This window comes from Orcinus orca, chromosome 7 (assembly GCF_937001465.1).
Source record: "Orcinus orca chromosome 7, mOrcOrc1.1, whole genome shotgun sequence".
Lineage (NCBI taxonomy): Eukaryota > Metazoa > Chordata > Mammalia > Artiodactyla > Delphinidae > Orcinus > Orcinus orca.
Window position 1 is genome coordinate 85,211,457 of NC_064565.1, and position 11,428 is coordinate 85,222,884.

The 11,428-nt window shown below is 39.1% G+C and overlaps 1 protein-coding gene across 3 annotated transcripts in view; it reads right to left on the minus strand.

Annotated features, from left to right (window-relative positions):
• Positions 1–11,426, minus strand: part of FTCDNL1 (formiminotransferase cyclodeaminase N-terminal like) — a 94,214-nt gene extending 82,788 nt beyond the window's left edge. For 2 of the 3 annotated variants that reach the window (XR_004483885.2, XM_033430547.2), the window contains exon 1: positions 11,031–11,426. The gene's annotated coding sequence lies outside the window, so the exon portion shown is untranslated. The remainder of the gene's footprint in view (positions 1–11,030) is intronic. The other variant, XM_033430564.2, reaches the window with a different exon arrangement.
• Positions 11,427–11,428: the final 2 nt, after the last annotated feature.

Below are 11,428 nucleotides of genomic sequence, written 5' to 3' on the forward strand. Positions count from 1 at the left end.
TTGCAAGCACTGCACCCCCAAATGTCAGATGCCTTTATCAGCAAATTCACTTCCGATCAGAATCTTTGCTTCCTCAAAGCTACTAACTTCCAGATCAAAGTCTACGCAGGTATGCAGAATGTTGAAGCTTAGGCCACATGTCTGTGCGCTCGCTATGACAGTCTGGAAATTTCGTTTTCAGAGCTTACCTTGGGGAAACAGCACTTACATTAAGATCGGAAATTCCCTAAACATAGCAAATATATTCAAAATGTCCTGGGCAGCCAGAAAATATGAAAATGTTTACTACAGGAGAGAATTAATATTTGTTGAGAATATATGCTAAGTGCCAGGTACTTTAAATACATTATTTAATCCACAAAAAATAGATATTTTAATCCTAGTTTTTTAATTGAAGTATAGTTGATTTACAATGCTGTGCCAATCTCTGCTGTGCAGCAAAGTGACTCAGTTATACACACACAGACATTCTTTTTTTTTTTTTTGCGGTACGCGGGCCTCTCACTGTTGTGGCCTCTCCCGTTGTAGAGCACAGGCTCCGGACGTGCAGGCTCAGCAGCCATGGCTCACGGGCCCAGCCGCTCCGTGGCATGTGGGATCCTCCCGGACCGGGGCACGAACCTGTGTCCCCTGCATCAGCAGGCGGACTCTCAACCACTGAGCCACCAGGGAAGCCCCAGACATTCTTTTTTATATTCCCTTCCATTATGGTTTATCCCAGGATATTCAGTATAGTTCCCTGTGCTATACCTGAGGACCTTGTTATTTATCCATTCTAAATGTAAATAGTTTGCATATACCAACCCCAAACTCCCAGTCCTTCCTTTCCCCACCCCTCCCCCTTGACAACCACAAGTCTCTATGTCTATGAGTCTGTTTCTGTTTTGTAGACAGGTTCATTTGTGCCATATTTCAGATTCCACATATAAGTGATATCATATGATATTTATCTTTCTGTGTCTGACTTCACTTAGTATGATATAACCCTATTTTAACGATGGGAAAACTGAGGCTCAGAGAAGTTGTTACTAGCCCAGATCATTTTGTTGGTAAAATGGACAATATAGATTCATGTCCAGGCTTCTTTCCTTCAGAATTCTTCCCTGTCTCACAATGTATCTCTGATTTTCACTTCCCAACTTCTAATTCATACATAAGCAGCAGTGTACTAAGTGGGGCAGAGGGGAAAGAGAAAACATCAGCTCCAGGAGTAGGCAACACGGGATGCATTAGCTGCAAGAAAATTTAAAGACAATAATAAAAGAGACTAAAAATAGGTCTATTTTTTATTATCTTTATCATTATGTGGCAGCAATTTTAAAGAATGTCAGCAATAAAATATTCCTTCTTGCTGAGGTGGACTGTTCCCCACTCCTTGGTACATCAGTATATATAAGAAGTCCTGGGCTTCCCTGGTGGCGCAGTGGTTGGGAGTCCACCTGCCGATGCAGCAGGCGCGGGTTCGTTCCCCAGTCCGGGAAGATCCCACATGGCACGGAGCGGCTGGGCCCGTGAGCCATGGCCGCTGAGCCTGCGCGTCTGGAGCCTGTGCTCCGCAGCGGGAGAGGCCAAAGCGGTGAGAGGCCAGCGTACCACAAAAAAAAAAAAAAAAAAAAGAAGAAGTCCTCAACTGAATTTTCAAGTTTTTTAAAGAGAAGGATGTTTAGAACTTGTCATTGAAGTGCCATAAACACTTTTACGTTCCTAGAATAGACCATAAAAGGGATATTTAACACATGACATGTCTAAGTACCTATCTTTTAACATTATTTCTAAGAAAGTAATTTCTAATTTTCCATTTAGGAGTATATCTCTCCCAAGTTTGGCAGTGTGAGTGGGGGCTCTTTTATCTTCTAGTAGCATCAGAGGCTCTGATAATAAGGCTTGGAGAGTTCCTTTGGCAGTAGAGGTTCTCTTGGCAAGGGGGCTCTTGGTGATGAGGAGGGAGATGGATCCTAGTAATTTATACAGTAGACTAGGAAGGACTATCTCTTTTTTTTTTATTATTTTTTTTTTTTCGGTACGCGGTCCTCTCACTGTTGTGGCCTCTCCCGTTGCGGAGCACAGGCTCCGGACGCACAGGCTCACAGGCCATGGCTCACGGGCCCAGCCGCTCCACGGCATGTGGGATCTTCCCGGACCAGGGCACGAACCCGTGTCCCCTGCATTGGCAGGCGGACTCTCTACCACTGCGCCACCAGGGAAGCCCAGGAGTATCTCTTTAAATTGGCAGGACAAAGATACTGTCTAGGTGAATCCCCAGGTGTAGAGAACTTGAGATCTGAAAGAATTACTGTACCCCATCACCAAGTCTTATAAATTCCATCTCCTAAACATCTCTCAAATAAGTTCTCTTTTCTCCTTGGCCTACTCAGATCCTAATACTATACAACCTGGACTACTGTAACATTCTGCTAGCTGGTCTTCCTTCTGGTCATTAGTCTCAGCCAATTCCAATTTATTATCCACATAACTGTCAGCATGATCCATCTAAGCATGAGTGAGATCATGACATCACCTTGCTTGAAACCTTATAATGACTTTCATGTCCTCAGGAGAAGAACGCTAACTCTTTTGCAAGACTCAGAAATTTCTTTAAGACATAGCCCTTCTCAGCTTCTTTGGCTTCATCCTTTGCCATTTTTTAACACTATGGTATAGCTAATCTGAACTACCTGCACTCCAAATGTGTTCTGATCTCTTAGGTCTTTCTGCTATCGCATATGTTGTTAATTCAGGAGCCTAACTCTTATTTGTTGTCCTCTGATAAGTATTCTCTCCCTCCCAAACTCAAACTGTATTAAGTACTCCACACTCTGTACTCTGTCCCACAGTATCAGAGGTTTGCTTTCATATTAAGACTTAAATTACAGAAAAGTAACTGCATTCTGGTCTGGCTTCTACCATTCTATAACTTTTTTTAAGGCAGTGGCTATGTGTTTGATCTTTGCCACTCCAGCATTTAGTGCAGATTTTGGTAGATATTATACAGTCAGTAAATTTTTTTTAATGAATGCCAGGTTCTACATAGTATACAAGCTGTTGAGGAGGTGACAGTCTAGTAGTTAAATTCACATAACTAAAACACAAGGCATAAGATGTGTCACAAGTGAGGTTTAAATGAAATGCTTTGGTTATTTTAAGGAGAAAGCTCTCAATTCCAGTTTTAGGGTGAAGTTGGGGTACAAAATGGGGAAGGGTCAAGGGAGAAGAGGCATTTGAGATGAACTTTGACAGAAGGAATTTTAATATTTGGAGATGCAGCAAGTATAGGAATAGGTTAGGTGATATACTTATATAGTAAAGCGAGGGTGTAATACAAAATCATATAGTCGTCCCACTGAGCAAGTAAGAGAGTACAGGAAAAAAAGCTGGAGAAGTAGTTTAGGATTTCAATGCTGGCTAAGTACTCAGTATTTAATTTAGAAAGCAACTATACTATAATTAAAGGCAGTAAACAGCAGAAGAGAGACTATTAGAGCAACTTTAATAGTCCCAGTAAGGAGTAACAAGGTCATCTTTGACAGGTAATACAGTATAGACAGGCAGACAGACCTGGATCACTTATAAGTGGTATGATTTTCAACATGTTACTTAAACTCGCAAATCCCAAGTTTCTTCATTTATTTCAAAAGACTGCTGTGGTTAAATTTATGTAAAGAGATTAGCACAGTGCTTGGCATGTACCGAGTGCTTGAATTAATCAGTGATATTTCAGCAGCAACTGATAAAAATTCAACTCAAATCAGCATGAGCAAATAAGGGAAATTATTAAAGGGCTATTGACAAGCTCAGTGGAACAGAATAAAGAGCCCAGAAATAGAACCACACAAATATAGTCAAATAATCTTTGACAAAGGATCAAAGGCAATACAATGGAGCAAAGATAGTCTTTTCAACAAATGGTGCTGGAACAACCGTACATCATATGCAAAAAAATAAATTTACACACAGATCTTACACCATACACAAAAATTAACTCAAAATGTATCATAGTCATAAATGTAAAATGCAAAACAATAAAATTCCTAGAAGATAGCATATGAGAAAGGCTAGGTGACCTTGGGTTTGGCGATGACTTTTTAGATACAATACCCAAAGCACAATCCACGAAAGAAAAAAATTGATAAGTTGGACTTCATTAAAATTTAAAACTTCTGCTTTGTCAAAGACACTGTTAAGAGAATGAAAGACAATCAGTAGGTTGGGAGAAAAATCTTTGCAAAATACATATTTGGTAAAGGACTTGTATCAAAATGTATATAGAACTCTTAAAACTCAGCAATAAGAAAAAAAAAATTTTTTTTAATGGGCCAGGGACTTCCCTGGTGGTCCAGTGGTAAAGAATCCGCCTTACAATGCAGGGGATGCAGGTTCAATCCTTAGTGGGGGACCTAAGATCTCACACACCGTGGGGCAACTAAGCCCATGTGCCATAACTACTGAGCTTGTGCCCCTCAACTAGAGAGAAGCCCGCACACCACAACGAAAGATCTGCATGCCGCAACTAAGACCCAACAAAGCCCCCCAAAATAAACTAACTAAATAAAAATGGGCCAAATATCTAAGCAGACACCTCACCAAAAAAGATATACAGATGGCAAGTAAGCATATGGAGAGACACTCAACATCATATGTCATCAGAGAATTACAAAATGAAACAATGAGATACCACTACACATCTATTAGAATGGCTGAAAGCCAAAACACTGACAATAGCAAATGCTGGTGAGAATGTAGAGCAAAAGGAATTCTCACTCACTGCTAGTGGGAATGCAAAAATTGTACAGTCACTTTGGAAGACAGCGGGCAGTTTCTTGAAAAACTAAACATACTCTTAACATATGATCCATCAACCCTACACTCCTTGGTATTTACCCAAATGACTTGAAAACTTATGTCCATAAAAAACCTCCACACAAGTATTTATAGTAGCTTTATTCATAACTGACCAAACTTGGAAGCAACCAAGATGTCCTTCAGTAGGTGAATGGATAAAGAAACTGTGGTATAACAACACAATGGATTATTCAGCAATAAAAAGAAATGAGCTATTATGCCTCAAAAAGACATGGAGGAAGCTTAAATGCTTATTGCTAAGTGAAAGAAGTCAATCTGAAAAGCCTACATGCTATATGATTTCAACTACATGACATTCTTGAAAGAGCAAAACTGTGGAGACAATAAAAAGATTGGAGATTTCCAAGGATTCTAGGGGAGGGAGGAAAGGAGGGATAAAATAGCTGGAGCACAGGAGATATTTAGAGTAGTGAAACTATTCAGTTTGGTACCTTAATGGTGGATACATGGCATTATATATTTGACAAAAATCCATAAAATGTAAAAGACAAAAATTGAACCCTAATATAAACTATAGATGTAAGTAATCAACATTATTGGCTCAGCAATTATAACAAATGTACCACAGTAATGGAAGATGTTAATAATAGGGAAACTAGGGTTGGGGGGAGGGGGAATATGGGAACTCTCTGCACTCTCTTCCCCTCAGTTTTTTTGTAAATGTAAAACTTCTCTAAAAATAAGTTATAAATTTAAAAATTTGCTAAGCAGTACATATAAAATTCATGTACTTTAATAAAATATGAAAAAGTTGTTCTTAAAAAAAAAAAAAAAAAAGGCTAGTGAGGTAACTCCCAGAAACAAAGGCAGCCCAGGGCCTTAGGGACTAAAACTAGGATTTGATTCTCTTTGTTTTCTTTTGTTTTCATTCTCTGGTAAGTAAGAAGTCTTTCTTCACATATCAGGAATAATGACATTCCCTTTCCATTGCAAAAAAAAAGGTCTAGATTGATATCTGAGCCTGGTGGCAGTGTGGGGAATCTGGGATACTAAGTCAATTAGGAAATTATATTGAAGGCTTGAAAAATGGTGACCTATGTCATGTGATAGCAAACAACTGGCAAAACTGCTGCCTGCAGTAAGATGAAAAATGAGCCTAATGAAATTTTTAAAAATTGAACTTATATCCAAATGACTATAGATTCATGTGCAGTTATAGAAATAATACAGAGAGATCCCATGTACCAATTGCTCAGGTTCGCCTAAAGGTAACATCTTGCACATCTATAGTAATTTACTTTGCTCTGAAGTCAATTTTACCTGATACCCTTTACTGTTTTATTTTGTTTAATGTTTGCATATTATATTTTTTTCTGCCCTTTTAGTTTTTATTTGATGTATCATTATATTTGAAGTTAGTTGCTTATAGACAACATAGAGTTGGGAGGTGCTTTTTAATCACTTCTGCCAATCTCTGCCTTTTAATTAGTGTACTCAGACCAATTACATTTAATATAATTATTTGTATGTTTAGGTTTTAGTCTGCCATTTTAAATTTTGGTTTGTTTGTTCTGTTCCCCAGCACCACCTCTCCCCCAAGCTGTCTCCTTTTTCCTGCCTTCCTATAGGTTATTTGAGCATTTTGAGAATTCCATTTTGATTTATCTATAGTGTTTTGTAAGTATACCTTTTTGTATAGATTCTTAATCAGTTGGATCTAAGTATTATTTTATATATCCATCACTTATCAGTTTACTGGTGTCATCATTTTACCAGTTTGAGTATAGATACCATACCTCTCTTTGCCTTTCCCCATTTATTGTATAACTGTCTTAAATATTTCCTCTATACATTTATATATGTATGTAGAAGAAAAATTATAGCATCAGACAGTGTCGTAATTTTTTGCTTCAACTGTCAAAAATAATTTAAAAAAACTCAAGAGGAAAAGGAAGGCCTGCTGTATTTACCCATATTTTTGCTCACCATGTTCTTTCTTTCTTCCTGATATTCCAAGGTTCTATCTTTTATTGTTTCCTTCCTGTTTAGAGAATTTCGTTCAGTTATTCTTTTAGGATAAGTCTGCTGGTTAAAAATACTCTTAGTTTTCTTTCATCTGAAAATGTCTTCATTTCCCCTTCACTTCTGAAGGATATTTTCACTAGGTATAGGATTCTGGATTGACAGTTCCTTTTTTGTCAGCACTTGAAAAATATTGTGTTACTTCCTCCTGCGCTCCATGGTTCCTGATGAGAAATTTGCTGTCATTTGGGTTATTTTCCCCCTATAGGAAAGGTGTCAGTTTTCTTCGGATGCTTCCAAGGTTTTTTCTTTGTCTTTAGTTTAACTATGATGGGTATTGGCATAGATTACTTTAGATTTATCCTGTTTGGGATTCACTCAGAATCTTAAATCCATAGGTCATGTCTCTTGCTAAATCTGGGTACTTTTCAGCCATTATTTAATACTTTTTCAATCTTACTCTTTTTCTCCTCTTCTTCAAAAGTCTAATGACATGAATGTTAGGTGTTTTGTGATGGTCTCACAAGCCCCTAGCATTCTGAGTTTTTTTTTTCCAGTCTGTTTTATCTCTGTTGTTCAGACTGGGTAACTTCTATTACTCTATCTTCAGATTCACTTATTCTTTCCTCTCTTCCCTACATTCTCCTTTTGAGTCCATCCATTATGTCTTTATTTTTTTTTATATCTTCCATTTCATTGTTGAAACTTTCAATTTCTTTCTTGAGGCTATTTGTTTCAAGTGTGTTTGTAATTGCTTGTTGCAACATGTTTTTTATTGCTGCTTTAAAATATTTGTCAGATTATTCTAACATCTCTGACATCTAACTTTTGGTATATGTTGGTTGTCACTTTTCAATCAGTTTGAGACTTACCTCATTCTTGTTATAAGTGGTTTTCAGATGAAAACTGGAATTTTTTATATTATGTTTTATGATTCTATATCTTATTTAAAACTTTGGTTCTAACTCACTTTCTCTGATACCACTCCAGCTGAGAAGAGTTGCTACCTTATTACTACTAGGTGGAGGTAGAAGTCCAGATTCCCCACTTGGCCTGTTTTGACACTGGATGGGAGGGAACAGTTCCTCATTACTACTGGATGTAGATGTTCTGGCTCCCCACATGGTCTATAATGACACTGTGGTAGAGGAGATCTCATTATTGCTGGGCGATGGTAAAAGTCCTGACTCTCCAGTCCAGTGTAGTATCCACTGCACTGTGGGGGTGTGTGGGGGGGGAATGGAGATGAAAGTCCAGGCTCTCTACTTGGCCTTCTCTGACACTACCCTGGCAGGGGTGTTGGGGTACCTCATTATAAGAAGTTGAGGCTCCTCACTCAGCCTTTGCTTGTTGGGTGTAGCCAAAGTCTTTTTCTGTGATATTTGGCTGGGATAGAGAATTTGTTTTCTGAAAGTTTTCTATATTTTAAGGCTTCCCTTTTCCTGGTGCTGTGTCTAGGAGAGGCTTTTCTTGAGACTTCAAGACACATATTTGTCTGTGTCCACTGGTGTTTCTGAATTCTTTAGCATCACTTCTGCAGTATGTAAGGCAAAAATAAAACCTAGGGTATTCACCACCTTGATATTCCTTGAGTTCCAAGGTCTCTAGCCTGTCTGATTTCTTTTTTCCACCATTCAGAGTCATCTTATGTGTTTTATAAATAATAACTTAGCCAAATCTCCTTGATATCTTATTTTATTCCCCTTGTGCTTGATCTCTGAATTCTAATGATCTGGAGTGGAGCCTGGGTGTGGTTGCTTTAAAATATGTCCACAAGAGTTTTGGCAGTCCTCCCTTCAAGGAGCTTAATCTCTGTTTCATTAGTTGTTTTTTCCGGTTTGTTTCCTTGTTGTTTTGTTTGGAACAAATTCCTCTGTCTTCTCATTTTGCTTAACTTTCTCTGTCTCTGTGAAATTAGGTGAAACAGTTACCTATCCCAGTTTTGAAGGGGTGTCCTTGTTTGGAAACATCTCTATTCAGTCTATGTGTGCCCAGTGGCTTTGGTGGGAGAGCTGGATCCGAAGTGAGCACTGGTCAAGTCTTCCGCCAGGGTGTGCTGGTAGCTATCACCTTTTTTAAGGGGCTGGAGATAGAGGGGCTAGAACCAGAGCCACATGTAAGCTGGGCTTCTCCTGTGCTCAGTGGGTGTCACCACCCTCTCAGGGGCAGGATCAGGTCCCAAAGTGTGGGAGCAGAAGCCCTGAGGGCCAGGTCTGAGCTGATTCTGCTCCTTCTAAGCATGAGACCTCCCCCCCTCCCAAAAATGAAACCTTCGCCTCAGAGGGGTTCAGTGTTGGAGCAACAGGGGCCAGAGTGAACACCCAGTGCTATTTAGGTCTTTAAATTCTTTCAACAATGTTTTGTAGCTTTCAGTATACAAGTCTCTTCCTTCATTAAATTTATTCCTAAGTATTTTATTCCTTTTGATGCTATTGTAAATGGAATTGTATTAATTTCATTTTAGATTATTCATTGCTAGTGTATAGCAACACAATTAAGTGTTGTATATTGATCTTGTGTCCTGCAACCTTGCTGAACTTTATTATTTCTAATAGTTTTTAGTGGAGATCTCTATCTGTTAGAAAGGAGTAAACTCAAACAACTGGTTACAGTAACTTTGTATGTGTAAGATCTCTAGAGAGGAAGGAAAGCCCAGCTCTTAAGGAGAATAAAGAGAGGAAGTGCTGGGCTGTCTGTGCCCATGGTTGATAGAAAAGTAGTGATTTACAAAACTGGTCTTCCGGGGAAAAGGAAGAGGGGACGGAGAAAGAAAACAGATACTTCAATAATATCACTGGGACCTATCAGAAGGAATTACAATGTTAATGACTTACCATAAATGACATAATACCTCAACCGATGAATTGAGAGCTATTACTTTTTCTAGAAGCAGCTCCTGTAGGGTTGTGTAAATCCTTGACTGTGGGGAAAAAACCTTGTGCTCACTTCAGTCTGTTGCTTTACTCTGCCCTTTAAATCTTTATTTGTATTTCTCAAAGACTTCAATTACCTTAGAGCTATTGAAATAACTTTTTGTATATTTAATGTTACTACAATTAATTTTCTTTCCAAAACATGAGACCTCCCCATCCCCATCAATAGTTACAGATTCAGTTAAAATGTCAACCTAAAAACAAGACCACAAAAATCAAAAGCTGCATTTGGAGTACATGAACATGTTTGGGTTTTTGGATTACATTTCAGTAATCCTCTACTTAACAAGAGACAGTAACAACGTGCATGTGATTCACAAAATAGAATGAAGGCTGGTTGCCAAAATATGGTTAATATATATTCATTATTATATAATTAGCCTCTGCTTCTTTTTAACCATTTATTTTTAGAAAGCAGTAGATAGATATACTTAGAATAATAAACAATTTTGATTGGTTACACTATTATGATGTCAGATGGAACTCAATAATTTAGAGTAGGCTAGCATATTACACCTCCATGAAGTCACTAAGTATATATATATACTTTATATATATATATAAATATATATATTTTATCATTTTATCATTTGCTAATTTGTGCTCTTACTTCAAGGCTATTTATTAATATTTGATACGTGGAGTAAGAAAACAGTATGTGTGCTTAAGCACACACATATATAAACTCAGATCAGTTAATATATGAAGTGCCTAGTTCAATTCCTGGCCTACAGTATGCCTCAATAAATGCTGGCTGTAATATTTTAAATTCTCACTAATATTCTCTCTCTCCCACAAGGTTCTTTACAGTGCCTTGCCTCACAAGCACTTAAATTTAGAATACTGGACTCTCCCCTCCCTTCCCTGTCTTTAGCATACATTTGTCCAAATCTTATTCATACACAACTGGTCACAGATTGTTGTTGGACACCTATGACTTTCCTACTGTTCACGCTGTTTTTTGAAAACCTTAAAATAGCAAATCCCGTTGACTGCAAACACCGACAGCAAATGTGTAACAACTAACGCCTTTCCCCCATGTGCCCTGCTCCCTGCTACCAATCAGAGATGCATTAAACTTCTTATCTAAATATATTCCCAAGAACTTAGAAATCTTTGTGTACCTACAAAGAAACTCGAGAGTATGAGAAGAGGGAGATTCCCTTCATCCAGGGCATGCAGAAAACTTCCCACAGATTTCTGTAACAGGACAGAATTACTCTAATCTTTGGGGTTGTATCTCTTTTAAGGCTCGAAGGACTAGAAAAACCTCACCTGAAAGTTGAGCTTACCGAAAGGGGAGCATGGTATACTCAAAACGCTCTACCCCATACTGGAAGCGACCTTCGGGCAGCACCTGCTCCGCCTGTATCACAACTGCCGCCCTTCTTGCTCGGGGTTCTCAGTTCATTCCCGCTTCCTTTGCTCTCTTCAGACTCTTTCCCAGACTTCCGTTCGAACTTCCCGGCCGCGGCAGAACCCACCAATCACAAACGTCCTGCCTCAGGCCACGCCCCCTTCTCATCGCCCCCTCCGGGAACCGGAGTCGGATTTCGCGCACACCCCTCCTTCCCTTACGCACGCTGCGCGCGGACGTCGGCCTCTGACGCCGTCGTTGCCCTCGGGGTCGGCTCTCGCCCGGGTCGCTCCCGCAGACCGTTGGGCACCCGGCC